The 27,964-nt window shown below is 36.9% G+C and overlaps 1 long non-coding RNA gene across 1 annotated transcript; it reads left to right on the plus strand.

Annotated features, from left to right (window-relative positions):
- The first annotated feature begins 191 nt into the window (after nucleotides 1-191).
- Nucleotides 192-27,740, plus strand: LOC143723576 (uncharacterized). Its single transcript, XR_013197145.1, has 3 exons — nucleotides 192-370; nucleotides 5,949-6,087; nucleotides 27,366-27,740. It is a non-coding gene; the product is annotated as an uncharacterized LOC143723576 (long non-coding RNA).
- The last annotated feature ends 224 nt before the right edge of the window (nucleotides 27,741-27,964 follow it).

Here is a 27,964-nt window from a genome sequence, read left to right on the forward strand (position 1 = left end):
CTTAAATGTCCTAACTGAACTAAGGCCTAATCCTGTCTGTGAAACCAGTCCTCAATATCTCAAATGCGTTTAACGTCACATCTGTTCTGTCATTATTCGAAGATGCGACACCAGATGGCGCTCGCGTCACTGCTGTTACTTTACGCTGCGTGCGCGCGCTTGTTTTTTTGTTTTTAAGATTGAGGCAACCAACCGCGCTTTTGCAATGTCACAAAAACATCTCAGTTATTCCCTATCGCGTGCTTGCCTGTTGAAATGCCATCAAGTCATTAAAGGAGGAGATGTCCAAGCGTGGCGTGATGTTTTTACCAGCACTGAAGAAAAGACTCTCGTCAGTTTACACAAGACGAGTAGCAGCGTGCAAGTAGCAGTAAATGTGAGTTTTTCGTGTTTACAGAAAATGACTGTGGTAAACCAATCTATGTGACAATACCTCAACACTGGCCTACTTGGGGATAAAACATTGGCAACACATGCACCTAATTTTACATCGGATGTTCTGTGGAACTGTACCAAAATTCTGCATACAAAAGTAAACAAGGCCCTCCAATAAGGAAAAATATTTAACAGGAAAATGTACAAATGTAATTTTTTTTATAAAAAAAATTATATTAGTAGGCTAATGATAGAGTGCAAAAAAATCTTATAATATCTTTACTTTACCCAAATACACTTGGTCTATTCTGTTGTGTTGTTGTATGCTTTATTTTAAAGCTGTCGGGATTGATGTCACGCGAAGTGCTTGTCACGTCATGTCTGTAGAGAAAAATAGTCCCGATTGTCTGAGTTAGCGCGAAGCTGCAAGTTTGTTGTCACAACGAACGAGAAAAATGAACCATGGACCATTAAAAACGACAAACCTCACCGGTTGTTAAAACAAAGAAGCCGTTATTTATTTGTCCATCCGCTCTGATAAGACGTCCTGTTTACATCGGTGCCTCGAACCCCAGAGAAGAACCAAAACAAAATATTTCCACAAGACTGACTCATGTCATCCATTTTTTAATTTTTAACCCATAGTGGGTCAAAAGTTACATAGCCTATTGTAGCTTTAAATTTATAAACAAGTGTGTGATTTTCATGATTTCTCAGCCATGAAGCAAACAATGAGGTACATATTGAATTTATTATCCATTTAACTATAAGGGACATGAATTGGATGGAGTTGATATTGTAGGCTAGTGTTTGATTTGACACATAGGCCTATCCTTTGACCTAAATAACAACTAATGTGGGAAAGAAAGGTTTTCTAAGTTTATAAGCATCTTATTTATACTTGCACAGTAATACGGTTACTGTTATTATTTGCATTGTGCCTGCCCTTCATGACACCATTAGAACAAATCCATCTGTCTGCTATTCACACACACGTACTCATACCTTCTGTGTGCCTTCAGCTGGCATTAGAGATTAATGGAGCAGGTCAAGTATTTATGTGAACCATGAACTTGCATCATCTTAACTGGGTCTCCTGTATTTAAATATAGATTTACATGCAGCACAAAGACTTTCCTATGAAGTCAAACCTCAGATTAATAAAGTGCTTTTATGTGGATCATGCGAAAATAGGGTGGGAATTTCCATGCAACAGATGGGAATTTCTGGATGGGGTTGTGATGGGAAAATAACTTCTGGGATTGATATTGTGATTTTATTTATTTATTGAACATGATGTTTGGAGAACCACTGTTCGAGTTTCTGAATGACTGTCACAGTTTTCCTGATTTATGACTTCGGATCATGCCTCAGCTTTCCTGTAACTTTTATAAAGTATCCGACTCGCATATCCTTTGTGCTCGAGGAAACACACTATAGGCCTAGACGTGGGAAATGGTACCAGGTCCAATGGTATTGCAGAACTCATCTGGGAACCAGATGCACTATTGGCATGGGCAACTCTTGTGCCATAGTTTGTTTTATTAACCTGAATTCCAACTTAATCTACATTTACAATGAGCAAACACAACACCATCAGCCAGCCTTACTGGAAACCACGTGATCTGACCATAAAGGAGGTGTTTGATCGGAGAATGGGTGTGTTTACGGTTAAGATGATAATTATAACGTTTCATTTTCTTCATAGGGGAATTGATTTTATAGCTAACTTATAAACCGTTCATGACTGACCTACTGTGAGCTAGGAGGTTGTTTATCAATGGTATATCCTTTTGAAGAAAACATCAGCCTTGCATTTTATTTTAAAATAATCTTGTTCAACATGAAAAATTGAATTACCCATGATTCTGCAAAGAAATCTCATTCAGACCATATAGATCTCACCAATCAGAATCGAGACGAGCAAATTGCACCAAAAGAACTGCCCACTCCCATGAAGCGCTGTATATGAGTTAGTCTCTCAAAACATATATACACTCACTGGCCACTTTATTAGGTACAGCATGATAGTACCAGGTTGGAATCCACCTTGAGCATTGAGCATTTAAAACGGCAGCGCGTGCGACTGCTTATAATGAAAAGAATGCATGGATGCTAATATTATTTGTTATCTTTATAGTTATCATTTTTGGTGTGTACTGGACTTGACTGTAGTCACTAGTCTTTGAGATTCTTTGAACTACTAAACCAAAGCGTTAAATGATGACCGTGTGTTTTTGACCTGTGTGATTTGCTTCAATGAGGGAACGTGGCTCAAAGAGCTTCCAAAATACAGATATGCAAACCTTTTGTTATGGAAAAAAATAGCACGTCCTCGCGACCAGCATCCATGTCTGCACGTACCCCTGTCGGGCAGCAGTTATTTACAGTAGTGATTTACTGGAAACAGGCTTCCAGGCCTTTCTAAATATTCTGCGTCAGGAAGCACGCGAGATAGCAGACATTCTTTCAGTCCACGTCAATATCATTCATTTTATAATGTACTTAAAATAAACAACCAAAATTTATTTATAATTTGTCTTCTTGAAATTAAGAGACTTAGATAGACCCTTGCATTATATGCGGTAAACATAATAAAAAAAAACTTTGCCATTTACTATTTAAAAAATATCTTTAAACTGTTTATTTCAGGAAAAATAAAAATCACAGATTTGTATGTGGTCTCCGTCTTTTGGACGCCACAGTGTATTGGATCAGAGTTAAGATTAAGTCTTTCCAAAGTTAGGTTTCGAGCTGCTTATGTAACTGTGCCGATGACCCTTTCCACCCCCGTCTTCCACTTTTTTTGCATTCTGTATAAACATTGGTGTTTATATCAGCTGTCCACTGAAGCAGGATCCACCTGTACACAGATAAGAAAAAAGAACATGTTTAACTTTAAAAGCACCATAAAGATTACAGATCCCTTTCAGATAAGTTTACAATGAGCCTTAATCCCAAAGATACTGAAATAGTGTCTTATTAAAGACATGCTAATATCTAAATATTAGCTGCTGCTTGAGGCGAGAGCTTTTTCATGCTTCATGAGCCATGCACCCCCACCCGCTCCACACGCTGCCTTCACATCTTTGATGTGGGCGGTTATCTTGGTTTGCTTTGTCACGAATACTCTGTGGATATGAAAACAGGGGCTTGCTTAAAATACAAGTAGTTTTGGGTGTGAATGGTCTCTGGCTGTCCTTAGTCATGTCTGCAAACATTTCCTTGAATAACATCTTAAAGGGAAAGGGATAGCCAGCAAAAAAAATCTGCCTGAGGGCGAGTCAAAATCCGGTTCCATCCGGATCTACTGTTTAGACGGCCCTTCCATTGTGTTTTATGTGGTTTGGGTCTCCCTCCTACAGCTCAGGGCATAATACATTTTACTGATGCAATATATTACTGTATATGACTCAGTCATAAGGAGAACTGCCTTCATATTGTCATCGAGCTCTCCCTGTTTGAGTTTATGGCCACTATGAGCAATACACCTTTATGTTGAATTTAGAAGAAAAGGGTACTTTCCCATGCAGAACGTACTGGCACAATGCTAAGTTTTGAGTGGTTACCAGGGTTTCACTATTCGGGTTTCTAAGGTGTGAGTGGTTGTTTGTACAATAGTATGCAGCTTGTTAAGGTGTTGATGGTTGCTAGGGTGTATGGGTGGTTTCCAGGACGTTGCCATGCAGTTGCAACAGTGCTCTGAATGGTAGTTAGCCCACTAATATGCAGTTTGTTTCCCTTTTGATGCAGTGTTCAGAGTGTTTGTTAAGACATTTATATAATATTGCTAGGGTGTGTGCAGTTTTTTGGGTGTGTGGGTGATTGCCAGAGTATTTCTATGCAGTTGCTATGGTGTCCAGAGTACTTGTTAAGGTGTTGATATGTGGTTGCTAGGGTGTGCGTCGTAGGTGGTTGCCAGGGCATTGCCATGCAGTTGCTATAGTGTTCTGAATGGTTGTTTGCACATTAATATGCAGATTGTTTCCTATTTGCTGCAGTGTTCAGAGTACTTGTTAAGACATTTATATATGATTACTAGGGTGTGTGGATGGTGTCCAGGGCGTTGCTATGCAGTTGCTACAGTGTTCTGAGTGATTGTTAGGACATTAATATGCAGTTTTTTGGGTTTGTGGGTGATTGACAGAGTATTTCTATACAGTTGCTATGGTGTTCAGAGTACTTGTTAAGGTGTTGATATGTGGTTGCTAGGGTGTGCGCCGTAGGTGGTTGCCAGGGCGTTGCCATGCAGTTGCTACAGTGTTCTGAATGGTTGTTTGCACATTAATATTCAGATTGTTTCCTATTTGCTGCAGTGTTCAGAGTGCTTGTTAAGACATATATACATGATTACTAGGGTGTGTGGATGGTTTCCAGGGCGTTGCTATGCAGTTGCTACAGTGTTCTGAGTGATTGTTAGGACATTAATATGCAGTTTTTTGGGTGTGTGGGTGATTGCCGGAGTATTTCTATACAGTTGCTATGGTGTTCAGAGTACTTGTTAAGGTGTTGATATGTGGTTGCTAGGGTGTGCGCCGTGGGTGGTTGCCAGGGCATTGCCATGCAGTTGCTACAGTGTTCTGAATGGTTGTTTGCACATTGATATGCAGGTTGTTTCCTATTTGCTGCAGTGTTCAGAGTGCTTGTTAAGACATATATATAGGGTTACTAGGGTGTGTGGGTGGTTGCCAGGGCATGCGGTTGTTACAGTACAGTGTTCTGATGGGATCTTAGTGTTTGATATACAGTTGGTAGAGGGTGTTCTGGGGGTCTGGGAGTTTAAACAATGACAGAATGCACGTAACTAAGGTGACAGAGCTGTCCATTAAAGATTCAATTAAGGGCATAGTATAAGTAGGCAAATTGGGACGCAGCAGTTGTATTCAGTTGCTAGGGTGTTCTATGTGGTTGCTAGTGTGTTGCTATGGAGTTGCTTGGGTGTTCTGAGTGATTGATAGAGTGTTGCTATGTTGTTCCCATGGTGTTTAGAGTGATTGTTATGACGTTGATCTGTGTTGTTGTAGGGTGTGTGAAGTGTTGCCAGGGCATTGCTATGCTGTTGTTCCAGATGGTTTACTATTTTGTTATCTAAAACGTCTATCTTAAATAAACCACATTATTTAAATGCCATTCGTGTAAAGGTTGCTTGATGTTTGTTCGTATTCCTTAGAGAGTGGAATTAGATTCTATGGGAAAGTGAGGTGTAATGTGATGTTGCGAGCCACATTTGAATCTGTTTCACTGGTATGAGCAACACTGCAGGTGTGCTATCCACTGCACCCTGGATTCAACAAAGTCTATACGTTTTAAAAGCATATGCAATTACATGTTAGCTCTGTAATTTTTGCTAATTATAAAGTATCATAAGCAAATGCCAATTACTGGTCCTGTGCCATAACACTATTTGCATTACTCTTCCTCTGTCTGCTATAGCTAAGTCAGAGGAGGATCCGAGCCCAAGGGTGATCCTGGAGCCAGTGCAGGTCTGCAGTGCAGAACAGTGTTGGCTGGAGTGCAGTATGGATTGCACTGCACATGGTAATGCTGACGCTGCAGCTTTCTCACACCTGCAGATGCAGGCCTGCTGATAGAAGAGATTACTGAGAGACTGACACATTCCTGGCACCGTCCACCCACTGCTGTCAGCACACGGCCACCAGCAATGAGCCTGGAATATACTCTACCAACATACACTACTGTTTGTAGTTTGGGGTCAGTACCATTTTTTTTAAAGAAAGTAATCCTTTAAGGATGCATTAAATGGATCAAAAGAGGCGTAAAAGACATTTATAATGTTACAAATGATTTCAATTATTTGGCATGACAACTTTTGGAGTGTTTGGTAATGGATATGACAATGTTGATATGTTTAGTCTTGGCAGAATAGATCTGCTACACTGTTGCTGCTTCTGCAGAGTAAGTACAGGACTTGCTACTGCCAAGACACACACAACACGCTGCTGTGAGCAAGTAAGACATGCTGCTGCTGTACAATATAGCGTACATGAATTACCAGTAGCAGATCTATACAGGTGGAGTTGGGGAAGGTGGAGGGCTTCTTAAAGCAAATGCTGCTACAGAAAATGAGTATTTGAAGCTCATTGGCTACAGAAACAGCAGGAACCAATCAGCTGCGCCCTATAGAGAATAATGTGATTGCGAGCAGAATGACTTAAGGACCATCTAGAGTCTAGAGATTTAAAGTTAATGCTGTTCTTTTTAATTTTCTATTTGTCAAAGATTCCTGAAAATGTGTCATGGTTTCCATAAAAATATTAAGCAGCACAACTGTTTTCAACATTGATAATAATCAGAAATGTTTCTCGAGCAGCAAATCAGCATATTAATGATTTCTGAAGGATCACATTACTCTAAAGACTGGAGTAATGATGCTAAAATTTCAGATTTACCATCACAAGAATAAGTTATGTTTTAAAATCTGTTATTATACTTGTAAATTTATTTTAAAAATGTAACAATATTATGTTTTTTATCTATTTTTAATCAAATGAATGGAGCTTTGGTGAGCATAAGTGACTTCTTACAAAATCATTATTAAATAAAACTCTTTACTTAAATAATAAAAACCTTATATAATGCAGTGTATTGTCTCATGAATAATTGTAACCAAAATACATTATAATACTTATCAATTTATTGTTACACTGCAAGTACACATTGCAAGTATAATGCATTAAAGCACATGACAACAACCAATTTCAGATGTAACAAAAAAATATATTATGCATTTTAACTTTGGTTACTCTTATTTAGGAAAAAAAGATATAGAGCATTATAGCGTACATTATGAATACCTTTATAATGCATTGTGCATAAAGGTATTACCAAAAATCATAATGATTTCAAAAACTTTTAACGGTAGTGTACATGAATGGAAAAGCTTCTAACTAAAAGTTTAATTTCATATGTCGTCACATATGGGTTTGAGTACCTAACTGCAAAACATTTTTTCTTTCATTTTTTTTTCCACCCAGTAAAATCTTGAAAACTCAAGATAAAACAGTTTTGCTCCGAGTATTTTTCACGATATTGCAAAAGTATGTTTTTGGCCCAAAGAGGCTCAATTGCATCTCTGCACGCCACTGAGAAGCTTTCATCATGTTAACAAGGATTTTTGTCCCAGGATTGACCTTCACCCTCTCTCTGTTTTTGAAACATGATGCCCTCTCTTCTCTAATCTCTCCGTTCTGTCTCCCGCCTCTGAGATCCTGCCCAGATTACCAAGAGCTCTGTACAGTTTAAAGCATCTTGCCTCTTATCATGCTATGACAGAAGCACAGCACTTTGATCTTTTACACTTAAGCATGTTGTTACAGTTTCCTCCTGTGGCTGCTTAACTTCATCTTAGAGTGAATAAAAGCTTCCTTTGGCTCTTTTCTCCAGTCCTGGGGTAATGCTGACTGTCCCCTTCATCCTTGGCTCAGCAGGTTTCGTCTGGCCACCCTAAAACTCATGAGCGGGAGAGACGGTTAATAAGAGCCTCTTATTTCTCACTGCCAAGAGATCAGCCGCAGTGCCCTGTTGCCAGATGACCCACTGTTCCACATCCTTTCACGTTTCTGAGCGGACTGGAGTGATAAATACACCCTTAATGTGATTGAGTTCCTCTCCCAGAGGGGAAAAATTGCTTCAGTGTCTAAAGACGTCATTAATGAGCCCCACTCATTTTAATGGCATCGCTAGTAGAGGCTTTGTTAAATTCAGTCTGTGCCATAATGCTAAAAGATATCCATGGAAATATGACTTAATAGAAACACATTTCTGATGTCTCTATAGGTATTAGGCAACAAAAAAAAGTTTGGGAGACATTGAATAGCTAGCATAAACCCTACTACCTTTTAAATGACATGTTGGTGTGATCAAAGGTATTCAGAATCAGTTTTACTATATTTTGACTGACTAAAAAAAATGCACTGTTATATGTTAGTACACTTTAGGTTATTTGTACCTAATCCAGCTCATCATAGACTAGAGTAACTGTAGTTTAATCTGCTGTGACAGTAATGACTGTGAGAAACCTCCTTTCCCTCTTTGGCTTGGTTATTTTGGACCTCTAGATCCTTCAGCCTGTTCATCTGATTGCCACTGTAATTAAGAGCTGATTTAGAAAATAGCTGTTCTGCTTTCAGTTCTTCAACTCAGTTCAAAAATACAACACTTAGAAATCACTTGTAAATGTATTGTTAGTGTGTCTGAGAAGAGGGTACAAAATAGAGAAAATGTTCAGCTGATAGTGAACCAATTTAACAGGTTAGCAGCAAACGAACAGATCAATTGTGTTTTTTGGGGAGGGCTTAGTTGTTGTTGTGTAATGGGAGAGAGAAAGTGTTTCAACAAAAAAATAATAATGCACATTACATTGGACAAAATACACACAATGGGTCTCATTCATGAAACATGAGCAGAACGAATTTTTGTGTAAATCGTGTGTAAAGTGGTTCTGGCGTAAATTTTCGGATTCATTAAAATGTTCGTATTTTCCAAATGTTAGTTGGTACGCAAGAAATCTACACCTGCTCCCAGCCACGCGTAAATAGTGCGCTTAAAGGAGAACTCCGGGCAATTTTTAAGTTAATCTTGATCGTTATACCTTTGTGAGTACTGTCTATAGAAAAAAAAACGAACCGGATTGGTGTTTGCAACACGGAGCTGTTCCCGCAAATGCCCAGAGCTCCCACTCAGCTAAAACGGCAGTTATGGGGGCATATACATAAAGAGTGTCTTTGTGCCTCTTAACAGACACAAAATGCAATTAAAATGTCTGTCCAACATGAACAGGGCCCTTACATGTGAACAAGATGCGTTTAGCAACTTAGCCATTGTTTAAATTCACCTAAATAGTGTTTTAGAACGGCTAGCTGTAGTCTCACGCTGAAGTCCCGTGCGAACTCAGTTGCAACCAAAGGTAAATAGTAGTGATGGGAAGTCCGGTTCTTTTTTCCGCGAACCGGTTCTTTCGGACAGTTCGTTTCAATGAACCGGTTCAAGAAATGGTTCGTGTTTGTGCCGTTCCGAATTATGGCAACAGAATGCGAAAATAAAATAACTTATTTTCATCGTCTTCCTTTCCATGACTTCGAGATTCTGCAGTTGTGTCTAGTTTTACTACAACTTGATGCGCAAACTCCCATACAAGTACTACGCGCTAAAGATTACCGCATTTGCAGCAAACACTTTGACAAGGATGACTACACAGACACAACACAGCGGGCCAGTTGAAGAAAAAAGCGATTCCATGGACGAAGACGTGTGCAACCACCGTTGAGGTAATGTAAACTTTATTTATCATTCCATTTGGGCGCTCTGTTGTGTCTGTGTAGTCATCCTTGAACGACACAAACGCGAACCATTTCTTCTTCACCTACACACTGCTATTTACCTTTGGCTACAACTGAGTTCCCATGGGACTTCAGCGCGAGACTACAGCTAGCCGTCTAAAACACTATTTAGGTGAATTTAAACAATGGCTAAGTTGCTAAACGCATCTTGTTCACATGTAAGGGCCCTGTTCATGTTGGACAGGCATTTTAATTGCATTTTGTGTCTGTTAAGAGGCACAAAGACACTCTTTATGTATATGCCCCTATAACTGCTGTTTTAGCTGAGTGGGAGCTCTGGGCATTTGCGGGAACAGCTCCGTGCTGCAATCACCAATCCAGTTCATTTTTTTTTCTACAGTACTCACAAAGGTATAACGATCAAGATTAACTTAAAAATTGCTTGGAGTTCTCCTTTAACACCCGAACGCTTTGCTCATTAATAAGGCTGCATTTTAATTCACCTTAATCGGGTAGCCTACATATTTACACAGAATTTTGAAAAAATATTATATATAGCCTAGTAATTACATACGTTTTTTCTTATTATGAGAGCCAGTAATAGCATCTGCGATGGTGGTCCTTCTCCAGTTTTAATACGATTTTTCCGAAGTGAATTAATTAGTTTTTTGCTCTCAAGCTTAATGTCGAACCATTTTCTTCTCACTTCTGGGAATGTTCGATTAACAGATGAAACTCCATTGACTGCATCTGTAATGTGCTGCCAAGCTTCCTTTTTTTAGGACCCGATACGCCACTAGGCTACGCTTGAAAATAAAATGTGGCGTTTTGAATGAACTTCTGATAATAAAACTTCAATTTCTGCATCTGAGAAATTTTTCTTTTTCATTCGCATTCATGTCATAATATGATGCCCATATAGTTGTCAGTCGGATTTAATGGGCGGGATTTATGGTAATTGAGAATTAACATGCACGCGCATCCCATTTACGACTGATTGGAAATCATTAACACACACACACACATTTCACTATCACATCTGACGTTTACGAAGTATTTGTGAATCAGGAGAAGAGTTTTCGGGAAGGTCTCTTTACGCGCAAATCACTCGCATATTTACTCGTATATTTACGAATATTTCATGAATGAGACCCATTGAATGCAATAATGCATACAGTGTTTAAGTTACAAATATACAACAATAACAATATGCAAATACAAGCAGTTCCATAAAATCATTAAATATTAAAGGATTTCATTTTTATTTTTATAGGAACTGTTTTTATTATAATTATTATTATTATTACAATTATATAATATATAAAAAATACATAATTGTTAAAATATTTTTGTGCTGCATGTTTCTGCACATTGGTTAGATCACATGACTGTGATTTAGCAGACTGTTTTTTTTCTCCAAATAATTAATTATGGTTTACTCAACTTCTTTTTTTGTAAGAAATAATAAATAAAAATATAAAAACTAAAAAAGAGATTAAGCAAAGCTATATAATTTTTTAATTTTTAATTCTAGATAAAGATTTAATTATTATTTTTAATTTAGATTATTGAAATCCCCCCCCCAAAAAATAAATTAATAAAAAATAAATTATATATATATATATATATATATATATATATATATATATATATATATATATATCGTAATGTTATTTATTTTGCCCAAACGTATAATTGATCGAAAAATACATAGTGTAATTTATATATCGAAATATTTAAATACACCTCTTTTTGAAGAACAATAAAAAAAATTTTTTATTATTGTTCTTCAAAAAGAGGTGTATTTAAATATTTCCACAATAAAAAATATATATATTACTTTTTTTTTTTTTCAAAAAGAGGTGTATTTAAATATTTCCATATATAAATTACACTTTTAATGTATTTTTATATCAATTTTAGCTTTGGGCAAAAGAAAAACATTGTCATTGAGCCATCTCTGGTATTGCTTAATTATATAAATACAGTGGTATAAATGTCACATTACGCTGGTCAAATAGCACAGTGAAGATGTATTCAAATAGGCATTAATTAATAATTCAAAATCACTCATAACCCTGGAATAAATAGGAGTCTTTATCCAGACTTTACATTAACATGAACTGACAAAGGAAGAGAGTGAAACACAGGGCTTACATAAGGAATGTAATCAAAGAGAAACAGAACAGGTGTGTGGAATTAGGAACTATTAACTTATTAATTAGAAACTTATTAACAAAAAGGGAAATTTACCAGGAACAGAGCAAACAGAGTGCAAATGTAACCAAAACAGAACATAGCAAGAATACACGTCACAATCAAGTTATGTATTTTAGGAATTACATCAGTGAATAGAAAAATCAGTTCTCATCAACAGCCCCTCCCAAAAAAAAGGTAAATAAATCTGAAACTGTTTATAATCTCAGATGAAAAGGGCTTAGAAAGACTTCTTTGGAATCTGTCAAAGAAACCGGTCTGATCTAGCTTGCCGCGTCTTGACAGGAAGTGTGCCGGGTAGAGCCAACCAGCTAATTTTTTTTTTTTTTCTGGCGAGGTTGAAGGAAGTGCCAGTTGTACTCAGGTGATCTCAGCAGATGGGCTGAATAGACTGTCTGTTATTCACGTCAGAATCTATAAAGAGTGCAAACAAGCCGGGGGATGTTTTTATTCCCTCACATTCAGCAGATTCGGTAGCCCATGGTGAGGATCTCTTAACCTGGCACAGCTTGACCCATATCCCTCGAGGGCGCCTGAGCAGCTGTGTTCATGAAGCCGGCTGGGTCTCCTACCTCCGAGAGGCCTCTCGGCTTTACAGCTGCCAACCATTTGCTCAGATATTTTCCTCACATGTGGAGGAGTGTATACATGTGTACATTACGGGTGGCAAGGTACATGAAAAAACATCCGAACCGTTCGGTTCGCTTGTCTCGGTTCGGTGCGTGTGTGCGTCGCACGGTTCGACGCATGCGCAATCTAACCTCGTGCATGTGACCTCAGACAGTGTGTTTACTTTTCGCGCGAAATAAGAGATGTGTGGACAATGGACATACATATTAGGCTTGTTCGACTTGAACCGGCGCTGCACAGAGTGACCGATCGATGAATAACATCAAAGTACCGCGAGAGCAACGGTTCCGTATGCTTTTCAATCACTCTCGCGGTACTTTGATGTCATAAACCGATCGGTCTGTGCAGCGCCGGTTCAAGTCGAACAAGCCTATATACAGTCAAAGGGGAGTATGGAGTGCTGCAGGTCTCTTCACGTACAGAAATGGCAAGTGGGAGAGATAAGGAAGGCTAACCGGAGTTGAAGGATGTGCCAGCGTCGTATAGCCAAGTCCGGTGTGTGGGAACATTTTGGATTTCATGTTACCTATGATATTTAAATATATACAGTGACACTAAGTTTAGATACGAACTCCAGCCATATGTTTCCAAATACTGCACTTTAATTTCAAGTGAAAAAAATGTATCATCACTCTCAGGGAATAGAAGGATTGTTGATACTGTTTTTGTGTTGAGGTTGAACTTATGTTTCACTTTATGGTTATGGCCTGTGCTATTCTGATTCTCATAGCCTCATTATTGGCAATTATGTGTAACATATTTTGACTTATTTAAAAGATAGTGCTGTAAGAGTTCTTCTCTTTTTCTTTTAAAAGACAAACATTTTGTAAGAGCTACACTGAAGTTAACAGTTTGATAAATGCAAGTTAATTTTAATCTTTGTGTGCTAAAAATGCACATAAGTCCCTGTAGAGATAGCAATACACATTCTCCTTTTTTGCCAAATAAACAAAAGCATTTCATCAATGTCTTCTCTCTTGCTGTATCAAAATGTCACCTAGCTTTCTTCAGATATGATTTCAATAATGTGCTTAAAGTCAAGTCAAATTCAAGTCAAGTTTGTGCATGATTACATGATATAATTTTTTTTAATACTGTATCCTAAATTGTGGATACTTAAGCTACAGTATAGCCTATATCATATGGTGAAGTACATTTCTGGAGTGTTAAAGATTAAAAGAAAAAATAACAACAAGAACCGTACAGAACCGAAAACCGTGACCCTAAAACCGTGATACGAACCGAACCGTGGGTTTTGTGAACCGTGCCACCCCTAGTGTACATATGGACTGTGGGAAAAAATCGGGGCCCGCAGAGGGAGAGAGAGAGGTGTGTTCAGGAGACAGAAAGGGTGTGTTGTCGGCTGTTTGAACAGCAATGTTTGGTTTGGCTGCACTGGAATCTGTTTGACGGATTCTCCTCGTCTGCTGAAACCACTGCTGAAGACGAACCGCTCATCGCCTGAGCTTAAAGACAGGCTTGCAGAATTGAATCTTTTCAAGGAATAGTTGTGGCTTAGATCTCTAATCGTCCCCGAAAATGCTTACAGCACTATAGAGAGTCTAAAACAGCATGCTCAGATGCATTTAAAATATTAGATGTTTTTAAAGGCCCACTGAAGTGCCTTGATGCATTGACTTCATTTCCACAGAAACAGGAAGCTGAGGCGGGACATATTGAATGGCTCCTCCCCCTTTTCAAATAGCCAATAGCGTTTAGTTTACCTCACAGACTGCAAGTCGTACTTGACTGTGCCGTGGAAGCGGATCCGAGCACTGAAGATACATTGGATTCAATAGTAGAGGTGTGAATAAATTCTAGGCATTTCAATCTTTACCAACGTACAGTTGGAAAATGGAATAAAACTTAAGCGTTTGAGCAACCGAACACACACATCCAATCCATATTGCTCTGTGACGTGTCAACGGTCGCTTTGACCAGCTGGTATTTATAGCATAAAGCTGTGTACTTTAGATTCTAGAGAGCATTTGATTGGACAGAAGATGTGATGAGAAGCTGAAGTCCGCAGTGATGTCATCAAAATCCGTGATCCATTTTAGGGGAAGTGAGAGACTGTATGTTTTGAAATGCTTATATCTCCTAAATGTGAATTGTGTCATTGTTTTGAAACACACCAGCTTATTCATAACCTTAAGGCTAACATATTCATACTAAAAGCTAAAAAACGTACATTTTGATTTCAGGGGGCCTTTAACAATAAGTATGATTGCATGCAAAGTCAGAAAATGTCCAAATCATTGGGAGCGTATACTCAGTCTGAAGCGCAGTATACTTTCACTTGCGTGCGCCGATGACACTTCACAGGAAGTGGGCAGGGAAATTTAATTTACCCATCAGTCATTGTGGCCCACCTCAAAGAGAGAGAAAGCATTTCAACATTTGAACAAATCAGCACATCATAAAAAAGTGTTGTTTGTGTTGTCCCAATTCAAGAGATGTGAAGATGCAGCGTTTGTGAAGTTTGTGTTTCTGGCCACATGTGGTGACGCAATTTGTCCAGACCAGGCTCAGATAGTCCTGAGGTTGTGAATGTTTGAAATGATTTACCCAGAATGCACCGGTCACATAGATCTCCAAGTAATTACTCCAGTGTTGTGAGTAATTACCATGGACACCTTGAAACCTGTTGAGCGTGTAACCCACAGTGCCAGGAAGATTGACTCTATCCACATGATATAACCTTACGTGATAGTCTCGGACTTCCACAAACCCTTGTCTTTTGCCTTTACAATGCCTGCATGCACAAATTGGCACACTTTGAGTCTCGACTTGTGCTGCTTTTCAAAACAAACGGATCATTGTGAACAGGAATGTGGCCTGGAAGATGAAATTGTGCGGACTGGACCATCATGGCTTCCCACGCAAGACTCTGGTTACGCTCTCAGATCGGTGACGGCGTCAGGTGACCCATCAGAGACAGAGACGCAGGGTTTAGGCTACTGGAGGCAAAACAAACACAATCCCACAAATACCTCAGCCTGTGTGTTTGCTCTGAGCTGTGGCTGTGTCACCTATACGACTGAATAACTCTGGCGTGACATAACACTGCCTTATATGTGCTTGCGTGACAAGGTGCCCATTATGTGCAATACTGAAACTATCAGGTTTAGCAGAGGAACTCGGGATGGGTGAGAACATCTGAAGGGCTACAAATGTCTTCATTCTGTGTAGACATACAACTGGATATAAAGTGAGGTAGAAAAGTTTGGTTTGTGGTGCATTTTAATATTACAAATGATATAACTGGATATGTAAAGAAAAGATCTGAATTATTTTATATTCATTTCATATCATAATGTTTTAAACTGTTCTAAATCCTGAAACTTTCAGTTTATTTCCATTAGCATTATATTGATAAATAGGAAAATAATGGCCAATGATGGAAACAGAATTAAATTCTTCTGTAACAGCTCTAAAAAAAGACAATAGTGTCATTATTCAGCTTCATCAACTTCATAAATTACGAATTGAGTTCAACTCCGCTTGTGCAGAAGACATTAGAGTCATTATTCAGCTGAAAAGTTTTCAGCTCCTCAAATAGTGTCAGTGCAGTCAAACAATAATATTACCGAATACGAAGTATATTAATATTAAGGATATTCTTGTATGAAAAGGGACAAAGGCAATGTCTTTAGAGGACACTGAATGTAATCAGAATCAGTGATGTTATTGTTAACTTTATTGAAATAAAACTGAAATAAAATAAAATAGAAATATTAGATGAAGAACTTAAACATAAAAAAAAATATTTAAAAAGACAAAACTAAATATATATATATATATAAACTGAATTTTTATATTTTATGTATTAATAATAATTAATTTACCATTAAATTATATGTATATATATTATAATAAATATATACTAAAATAAATATATATAAACTAAAATAATACTAATCAGATTTTATGCAAATCAGCTTTTAGCAGCTGTTAGCTCAAGCTGTCAGCATTATGTTGTCTTGTTCATTTCATTTCTGTGTGTTGGTTTCATGTGCTTCAGTTCAGTCTTGATCACCTGCTAGTTAGTCTCCTTGGTTACTGATTACGTTCAGCTGTCTGTCGTTAAGTTTTTCTGCGTTTAGTCAATCATCATCATCATCTGTATCACCTGTGTTCTGTTAATCAGTGTCATCTGTGTTTGCATTTAAGTTCCGTCTGTTCGGTTAGTCTTTGTCGGATCTTCGTTCTGTAGACAGAGTGTGTGTTGCTGCCTGTTCTGTTGCACTTCGTGTTGGAAATATATCCTCGTCTGCCTTCCTGCAACCACCCGTGACATAAGAATTATTAAATACTGAGTTGAACACATCTCTTCTAGCTAACAGATTTCATTATTATACGTGTGAGAAATCACACCTCCGACAGCTTTAGAGTCTGTAAATAGCAAAAAAACAACGCAAATGAGTGGCCCGAATCCTAGCCATTCAGAAATGCTTTTAGCCCGTCAATCATGTTGGCCTATACATTTAGCTGACATCAGATTGAAATGACCTGCTTGCCAAAACAGCTGAAATCACTTCCAGCACATCTAAACCATTACGGGAGCGCAGCGTGTCAGGAGTTTTCCTGTTGAATGTAATTTGCTGTTGACTTTCACCTGCATTCCTGCACTGACTCAGAGACAATTGCTGTCGCATGCGTGTGTGAAACCTGCCCTTCACCCTGTCACTTACTGAGGAGCGCTTCACTAACGCTTCCATGGGGAATGCCCGCCTCAAACATTACATCATTAGTAGCAGGCTAAGAATACCACCAGCCAGTTATGGATGAACTGCTCAGCTGTGTGTGTTCAGGATTTGGCACGAAGGGACAAAATGTCAAGCTCCTGCACAGACACAAACAATAAAATCACTAAAATACACCTGACCTGTCCTGTAGATTACTGGTTATTCCCATTAACAGGGTACACTTTGGTGTCACATTACTGTACAAAAATCCTGTGAGTTTTGTACTCTTAGAATAAAAGGTTCAGTGGGATTCTATGTAGAACCCTAGGGTTGTTGACTCAAATTTAAAAAACTCTTCTATACAAGGAGAAATGTCTTCAATAATTGCACAATACTTGATAGCAATAGCAACTGTATTTATATAGCACAATTAAAACAACACAAGTTGACCAAAGTGCTTTACAATGTAACAGAACACAAAAAGAAAAAATAACATCACATAGGCAACACATATAATAAAATTGTCACTGATTAAAAGCTATTGAAAACAGCTGTGTTTTGAGTTGTCCTTGAGTTGAGTTGTCCCTAATATGTTTAGAAAATTAAAAGCTATTGAAAACAGGTGTGTTTTGAGTTGTCCTTTAAAATCCTGCACAGTTGCAGCGTCTCAAGCATGTTTAGGCAAACTTTTCCAAAGTTTAGGCGCTGCTAAAGCAAAAGCGAAATCTCCTTTTTGATTTCGATGTGTCATTTTGAGTATCTTCTGAGTCGCTGATCTCAAACTTCGTCCAGTCTGATATTCAGTTAAAAGATTTGACAGATAGGCCAGTGCAAGGATTTGTACACCAATAACAGAAGTTAAAAATCAATCATATAGTAAACTGGAAGCCAGTGCAAGGAGATCAGGGTCGGAGTAATGTGTTCACGTTTTTTTTAAAGTCTAGCAGCTGAATTTTTAACTTTTTGTAAACAAGAAATAGATGACTGACTAATTCCTGTATACAACACATTACAATAGTCAAGTCTGGATCTTATCAAAGCGTGGATCGCAGTTTCAAGGCCTTTAAACGTCAAGCATGATTTCATCTTTGCTAGATTGTGTGAGTGAAAGAAACTTGACTTTACAACAGGGTTTATCTGTTTGTCCAGTTTTAAAGAGCTGTCAATATTTACACCTAGATTTCGAATGCATGTTTTAACGTGAGATGACAGAGCCAAAGTCGAGCTGTGTTGTACGCCTGGCTCCACTAGATCCGCAAACTGTAATCTCAGTCTTGTTTTCATTTAGATGTAAAAAAGAATGATAAAAAACATGTCCCAATTGATGTTTAAAAGGTTAACCTCTTAACCAGCTCCCCTATCTTTGAGAATTTTCTGAAAATGACTTACCCAAATACAAATGTCTGTAGCTCTTAATGTAATCTATTGATTTGATATGAACCTTTTAGTTTTTATTGTTTTAATTACAAAAAAAATCCATGCTTATTCACGTGATTATGGGCCTGTTATCAAACGTGGAAAATGTGAATAAAATTTTTGTAAAAATATATAACATAATATATTCTAATATACAGTACAACATAATTTGGGCCCTTTTAAAAAAAACATGCTTAAAAGCCTATAATAATAATAAAATCCGCATTTAGACACATTGTGTTGCGGATCCATCAAGCTCAGCCATTCAGTCATGTGACTAAATTATGTAAGAAAAAATATTAAAATTATTATAATTTTTTTTATGTATCAGAAATATAATTTGATTTACAATACTATACACCAACACTTGGTCTCGAATTAGCCCTTACTGAGTAACATTTTAATTATTTCCATTTCCACTATTTCAAAATTCGACTTTATCATTTATTAATATTATTATTTTTATTGGTAACACTTTACTATAAGATTTCATAATTAACACTACATTAGTTAACATTAAATAATGAACAGTACTTCTACATTTTTATTAATCTTAGTTAATGCTAATTTCAACATTTACTAATAGGCCTACATTATTAAAGTCAGAAGTTGTTAACATTAGTTAATGCACTGTAATAATGAACAAACAATGTACGACTGCATTTTTATTAACTAGCATTAAAAAAGATGGATAAATACAGTAACAAATGTATTGCTCAATGTCAGTTAATACATTGAATAAGGTTAACAAATGAGACCTCATTGTATAGTGTTACCATTATTATTATTATTTCATTTGATAAAGTGTTTTGTTTTATTTCCCTACATTTTGACTAACAGACTCCCAAAAGTTGCAAGTCTAGAAAATAAATCAAATCAAATAATGCTGTTAACAGACCAATTGCAGAAAGAAATATATTTTCTTTAGTTTGGGTCCTATTTTGCCTTCTCCTGAAATTCTTGTGCAGTGCAAGTCTTGCATGAACTAAGGCATCCCTAAACAGAGTGTTTTTGTCCCCTCCACCTCTGTGTTCTGCCACAGCACAATCATTCTCCAGACCCAGACTGCAGTTTACATTCAGATCACTCCACAATCAGGGAACTCCACCACACCCACAAACCCAAATAAAGTCTAAAAGTAGACTGTGACTGGCTTCACCTGGCAGTGGTGTATCAGACCTGTGACATCACAAAGCTGACATGTCACTTCCTGGAAAGATAAGGTCACCATGGCGATGTTTTCAAAACACCAGCGCTGGAGTTTCGCATGAAACTGCAGCGCTCTGCATGCGAGCAGCCGTGCGTGGAGACCTGTAAACCCAGACTGTTTGTTTTTAGGCAGGGCCGAAAGAAAGTAATTGTGGTTCAGCAGTCTCTGGTCTCAATGACATGTTTGACTCAAAGAGCGACTGCTTTTGCTGCTCTCTCTTATTCAGAAAGATGTTTGGCTTGTCTTGAAGTGGCACAGGTTGGCGTATATGGCTTATTCACACAGGCTGGCGTTTCAGGTCTTCTAAGCTTTTGTGTGGCTCAGTTTGGTTTTTTAAAGACCTGGTAGAGCGAGTGGAAGGAAACCTGACTTGCTGATTTTTTTGTTGACTTTGGCTACACAAGGCCAGCTGGTCTACTTTGAAAATAATTGAACGGCTGTGGAGCGTCTGAAAGGCAGCAGTTTTCACGCTTGTTTATTTAAATAAAATCTCCTTTGATTGTGGTAAGGGTGTGAGGGAAAACCAAGTGTATAAATATTGGTATTCCCGAACAGGAATGTGTCTTTTGAAGAATGTTGGTAACCAGAAAGTTGACGGTAGCCATTGACTTCCATAGTATTTATTTTTTTCCTGCTATGGAAGTCAATGGCTACTGTCAACTTGATTACAAGCATTATTTAAAATATTGAAGCAATAAAACAACATGAGGGTGAGTAAATGATGACAACTTTTCATTTTGGGGTGAACTATCACTTTAAGTTCTGTCCCTTAGCTTCTGTTTGGTCAGCTGTGATGGTGAACGTGAATATGTGTGTTTTGTATGTGAGGGTCATTGAGCAGAACACATGCACACACTTGCACAGTCATAACAGCTCTGTCGTGACTGAATGGAGACGCAAAATAAGCACTGCAAGGACGAGCCGGAGAGCGGATTAGCCATTTAATATTCACAAGGACTGTAAATCACAGGCCTCTGCAAAGTCATTAGACCAGCAGTGACAGGAAGAGCCAAAACTTGACAGCGGATCCCTTCTGATGAGAAAAGCACTAGAAAATGAGACAATATAAAACCATAATATTTTGATGTTAAATCAGGGTTAAAAATGCTCTATTATTACTTTTTTAATATTAATCATTTAATATTTAGTCATAATATTTATATAATTACAGAAATTAATACTTTTATTCAGCAAGGATGCATTAAATTGATCAAAACTGACAGTAAAGTTTTTTTATTATTTTTATTTTTATTTGACAGTAAAAAAAAAAATATATATATATATATTCTAATTAATATACTTTATTCTTTATATGTAAATGTACTTTCGGTTTCCACTAAAATATTAAGCAGCACAACAGTTTTCAACCTTGATAATAATAATAATAAATGTTTCCAGATCAATATATTACAATGATTTCTGAAGGATCATGTGTGTCACGGGTCCTATCAGCAACGACACATCTCAACCTAACTCAACTCAGCGCACCTGGTCTCGCTCATCATCTCCGGAGTTCTGATCAGTTCCACCTGCATGTCATCATCACTCACCTCTGTCGCTCACTGCTTATAAGGCCCTGTCACTTTACACTCAGCGTCCGGTCTCGTCTATACGGTACCCATGACTCTCTGGTTCCTAACCCTCCTGGTCTGTTCTAGAACACTCTTCTCGCAAATTATTGTCAGTCTCATGCTATCCTCCTATCTGTGTCTTGAACAGCTTCAACGTGGAGATCTCCCTTGAATCTCCCAGCTCCATTCACCTGTACTTCCTTGATCTGGGAACGTCACGAATCATCTGGCCGATTGATAGCAAGGACTGTTCCAGTAAAAGTATATCTTGTGTGCGGAGTACCTCTGATTGGATCTTGTGTCTCCTGTTGTCTTGGAGCTTGCCTTACGTGTCAAATAAATATTGTATATTCTACTTCCGTATTCTCGTCCTTCAGTAGACTGTGACAATGTGACACTGAAGAATGGAGTAATGATGTTGAAAATTCAGCTTTGACCACAGGAATAAATTATATTTTACAATATATTCAAACAGAAAAAAAAGTTATTAAACTCTAATAATATTACACAGTATTACTATTTTTGCTGTATTTTTATCAAATAAATGCAGCCTTGGTGAGTATAAGAGACAAAACTATATTGTTACATGTTTTTATTATAATTTATTTTATTATAGTAGATTTTAATGGTGCTTTCCTGTGTAAAACTCCAGGTTGTGTTACAGGTTGTTGCCAGGGAGTTGCTATAGTGGATTTTATGTTGTTTTGGGTGGTTTCTAGGGCGTTGCTAAGGTGGGTCCTAAGCCTTTTAGGCAGTTGCGAGGTCGTTAGTTAGTTTACTATATTTTTCCTCCCAAACCAGAATATGCGGTTATATTTGACATTTTCATGATATGTGTTTCACTGTTTACTCTATGTTCCAATATTGCACAATTGTGAAAATCTGCAAATGATTTTGCAGAAGATTTGAACACAAAACTCAGCTGCAGATGTCACATGTCATAACTTTCCAAAACTGATCATCCTCAAAGCTGAAAAACTCCTAATAAAACTTCTGCATGGTAAAATATTTTGTCATATGCCATTGTGTTTTCCTTCCCACATACAAGACATGGGTCACATGTCGTGATGTTTGTTTTCATTTCCATGTACCAGCAGAATCCATATACACCCATCTTGCTGAATTCATACACTTCACTGACGGCGGTTTTCAGGGGTCAGGACGGCTCGCTTTGTGTCCCTTTTGTGGATGAGTGCTTTGTTCCTCTAAAGGGTTGATTGCTTAAACGGCGCAGGCGTGCTCATAGTTTTGTGTGGGCTAGCAGTAACAATATGACCAGTGGCAAGCTTACAGAATCACTACAAGTGTTTGACAAAGAAGAAAATGGCAGCGCTAATCGCACGCAGGGCTGAAACAATACGGGCCGAGTAACGCGACTGAGCCCCCTGCCGATGCGGCCCTATTTCATGTTCTCTCTACACTTCATACACTTCAGTGACCAGCCGAATACATCTCTCTCTAAACAGACCCTCCTGTCCCACACACACCTCTTTATCCACAATTACAACACCCTTTTGCTTACCAGGCTTTTGAGTACAATACAAACTCTCTGTAATCCTAAGATTTGCTAGCAATCATTAAATCTATATGACACTCCCTTAATTACTATCCACTAAGCAACTCCCAAGTATGTTGTATTTTGTGGTTGATATAGAGTTCACTGCAAAAATATCTTTGAAATCTTGATTTGAGTTTTTCTTTTCTTTTTTGTTAGCTTCGAGCATAAATCACATTTTTTGATTTATTGATCAATGATCAATGATAATTTGATCTATTAATTTATTATTGATGTTTTTATTTTTAAATTCAAATTATTTTTTGATTTTTTTTGGGGGGCATAATTTAAAAATTATCAGTGTGATAAAACCTTCCTCAAATAATAATGAGAAAATAATAATAATTAAATTATGTTGTGCAAAAACAAAACAGTGTTAGAGAGAACTCCTGCTGACCCATTATGAATTAATAATTATAATTCATTTTTTAATATAACAATAAAACATATACTGATGTATTTATGTATATATATATATATATATATATATATATATATATATATATATATATATATATATATATATTATAAAAAATAGATAGAAAAAATAATATATATATTTATATATATTCTCTGAAAACAAGTCTTAATATTTTATTACAAATTTCTTAAAACTGAAGATATTTTTACCCCAAAACAAGAGGAAACCATGGTTATATTTAAATATAATACTGTTAATATTTATATATGATAATGATAATATTTATACCTTGAAAAATTGTATACGTATATAAAACTATTTTTAAAAAGAGGAAAATTGTTATATTTAAATATAATAGTAATTATATACACACACATATATATATATATATATATATATATATATATATATAATATTTATAACATTCATAAAATATAATAATACAAATATATTTACCTCAAAAAATATAAAAACGAGGGAAATGCGTTTATATATATAACATTCATAAATACATACATAATAAATACATATACAAATATTTACAATTATTCAGAAGATTAAGCTTAAAATGAAGAGAAACAACAACAATATATTCTCTGAAAACAAGTCTCAATCATAGATATTTTTATCTAAAAACGAGAGAGAGAAAAATAGAATGATTTTATGGAAATGATTTTGCAGTGTTGGCAACGTTGGCTTATAACACATCATTAGCTCACACAATGTCCCTCACTACACCATAAAATATTAATAAGTTACGTCTCTGCTCTGAATATTCTGTTGTCCCAGAATATGATTTGACTGAAGCACTTCTGACTGGCTCTGCTTTGTGCTGTCTCTTATATTACAAAGCTCCTTTAATCAGATGCTAACTGTGAAGGGCATTTGTTATGTTTTGGTCTGAGATGTGCCGTATTGTGTTCCATGTAAAGGTAACCCGTCAGGTTCCCGGAAGGGTGTGACTGAGTGTTAGCGTGAGAACTCGGCCGCATGCGTTTCTCTGCACTGTCTGGATTCAGTTCAGTGAATCTATTATGAATGACCTTTGAGCAGAGTGTGGTTCTTTCGTTTGACCCACAGAGCGTACAGTGAGCTACTGTCTGTCTGTATGTGTAGGTCAACTAACTTCTTCTCAAATGGACAGAAGAACACCAAGCCCAGCAGTCAACAGAGAGTTAACAATAATACATTTCTGTGAGATCAGAACTCTGTTTCTGTGTGTTATGTGTTCTAGTCTGGTGTTTTCTCTCTGTTTATTCATACGGCAAACAAATGAAACATCAGACTGAGTCTGAGGCTACTTTACCTACGTACATTTTAAAGGTGGAAAATTAATTTCAACCCAAATGTAGTGCATACTATATAGTATGCGACTTCAGACACATGAATGATGGCATTGGCTATGTTTGTAATAGTATAATTTCATAGGACTCTTATTTTCGACAGCCTGTCAGCTAATCATGTTTGCTATTAAAAATTCCTTCTGTATTGATCAATTTTTCTCCAACTCTGACAGCAGTTCAATGACGCCAAAGCTATAATGTGATTGGTCATCAAGGCACATTGCCCGTTTCCAAGTTGATTGTTTCTCCAGTACTAGAGCCAATATGAGATTCTGATGCCTTACTAGTCTTCTACTTGTAAACCATTAACTGGTGTTTTTAAAAGCTTCAATGAAGCATGTTTCATTTCTGACATTCTCTCAGTTGTCAAAGCACCTGACATACCTGAAGGCTTACAAGTGAACTCTGTTTCCCTGTCCAGTGTGTGTCAGCTCTCTCTGGCCTTGTTTGTGTCCTGCAGCGGGACTCCCAGCCTAAACATCTGGAGGCACTGAAGCATTCACTAGTCAACCACAGATACATTCCACTGGTCTGTGACTGCTGCAAAACAAATCCATTAAGGACAAATGAAGGCAGGGCTTGAGGAAACCGAACATAGTGTAACATGCACACACACACACCCATATGGTTTTATTTTTCTGGGAAAGAGACAAAATACAATATTGACTCCATTATGCACTTTTTTTAGGCAGTTGTTATGTTTGAGCAAAACACACTACCATTCAAACGTATGAGGTTAGTTTTTCTATCTTCTTTAAAGGCAATCAATCATTTTTATTGTGCAAGAATGCATTAAACTAAACTGAACTTTGTATTCAACAAAGAGTGCTGATAAAAAGTATAACAGTTTCCACAAAAATATTAATCAGCTGTTTTCAACATTGATAATAATAAGAAATTCTTGAGCAGCAGATCAGCATAGAATGATTTCTGAAGGATCATGTGACTCTGAAGACTGGAGTAATGATGCCTGAAATACAGCTTTGCTGTCACAGAAATAAATTACATTTTAAAATATATCACAATAGAAAACTGTTATTTTAAATTGTAATAATATTTCACTACAATACTGTTTTTAATGGGGTTTTTTTGTTGTTTTTTTATCAAACAAATGCAGCTTTGGTGAGTTTGGTGTAGCAACTTTTTAAAATTTTGCAAAATCATACCTATCCTGAACATTTGAATGAATGTTCATCCATAGAGTTGATACATTCCTGTAAATGCAGCTTTGTCATGTATTCCAGTCACAACACAAGGATAAATAAGTGCTTACCTCAGTCCTGTGGCAATTCTTCTGGCATCGCTCCACTAACCCTTACTTTCATTTCTAACAATTTATGTCATATATTGGGCTCCAAAAGCTTGAGGCCACATTTCAGATTTGAGATTTTTAATGTAAAATGTGGGAAACAAAGAAAAGTTACTGTTGTTGGTCACTGATCAAAAAAATAATTCTGTGACATTCATCATGTGACTCCCTTGTAGAGATGGACTGAAGTTCATACTTCCATTGAAGCTCGAGATCATCTGGATCATCTCAAATCATGCTGGAGAACATCAGGTTTTACACTAACTTGTGGAGTTCATGCAGCTGTCATTAAAGTAAGACAGAAACAAAAGACAAAACAATTCCTTTATCTTTTCATGTTTTAATAATTTCATTTGTAGTAAAATACTTTGAATTGCTCTCTGACTTTTGGAGCTAACTTTACAAAAGTCAGATGACGCAGACAAACTTATAAAGCCTACTGCATCACATTGATATGCATATTTCAAAGGCCTCGAAACTTTATCAAAACTTAGCTGAAAATCCTGATCTCCACAATGTACTACATGCCTTCTGGCCTCTGATTGACAGTTCATAGTTTTTTAGCAAGTAAAAGGCCTTTAATTGTTAAAACGTCCACCTTCATGTCATGGTATTAGTGTCTTTTTCTGAAGTAAATGTAAGAATAACTTTTATATTGTTAGTAATATTTGGTAGCACTTTATTTTACTGTCCTTGTTTCCTATGTTGCATGTACTTACTGTAGTAACAGTAAATTATGCATAATTACATGCAATTAACTCTTAACCAAAACCTAATCCTAACATAACCCTATAGTATGTTGTTAAATATTATTACTCAGTTCTTAAATATGTAATTGCACTGTAACAATGACACCTTAAAATATAGTGTAACCTAATATTTCAGCAACTTAAGTTTACTTGATTATCCATGCATTGTTTTTATGAACGTCATATTAAAATGTGAATATCAAATATGATACATCAGGCTTATGATGAATGTTTATTTGAACATCTGTTGAACAATTGTTTATTGCATTATATGTTTTGCCCCCACAATAATATCGACAAAGATTTGATTGTAAAACTAAGCATCTAAGACATATTATTGGGAGATATGTCGTGGCAGTTGAAATTTATGCATTGCATGTCTTATACTGTTATTAAGATCTTATTGATTTACTCAACAAAAAACACACATGCAAACATTTTTAGATCTTTTATTTTTAATATTTTGTTTGAAGATTAAATAATCTGTTCAAAAATGATTTTTCTGCCTATTATTTCATGTGTCAGGCTTTACAGGGTTAATGGAGCTAAAAGGATGACATTAATGTTTGTTCTTCCACCCAGGCCAAACAGGTCCCCTGTAATCTGACTGTCCCAGAGAGGCGGCCCTGGCTCCAAAAACCCGAGACGGCACAGCCTTCCACAAAAAGCTCTACAGAGATGTAAAGGGTCTCTGATAGGCCCCTCTTGTTCAGTCTGCTCCTGAGGGACGCATCTGCAGTGTCAGATCCACCGGCATAAAGATAGGAAGACAAAGGCCTGGGATGTGACTTTTGAGGATTTGCGTCGGGGTGAACGGAAGTACTTTTCACGATGATGACCTACATATCTGCTGTAGCTCCGTCTGAGACATGCGTGCCTCTATTTCATGGGCTGCTGGAGGGGGATGGTGCTTGCCTTTGATCTGCGTCTCAGTGGCTCTCACATTCTTTTGCTTTAATAGACAGATTTTACACAAAATATTGTGCTAATGATATTGAACTGAATCTCAATATTTACAGTTCTGTTCCTAAATGTCTCATTGACAAATATGGTGTCATGACCTTTGAGGTTTGATGTTAGTTGATAATAGTTTTATAGTTCTTATATGTACAGTTCAGAAATGATTTTTTTCCACTGATGATAATAGACTTTTAATGAACACGAAGAACACTAGCTTACAC

The sequence above is a fragment of the Siphateles boraxobius genome, unplaced genomic scaffold, assembly GCF_051911475.1.
Source record: "Siphateles boraxobius isolate OS27281-9 unplaced genomic scaffold, OSU_SipBor_1 7, whole genome shotgun sequence".
Taxonomy (NCBI): Eukaryota; Metazoa; Chordata; class Actinopteri; order Cypriniformes; family Leuciscidae; genus Siphateles; species Siphateles boraxobius.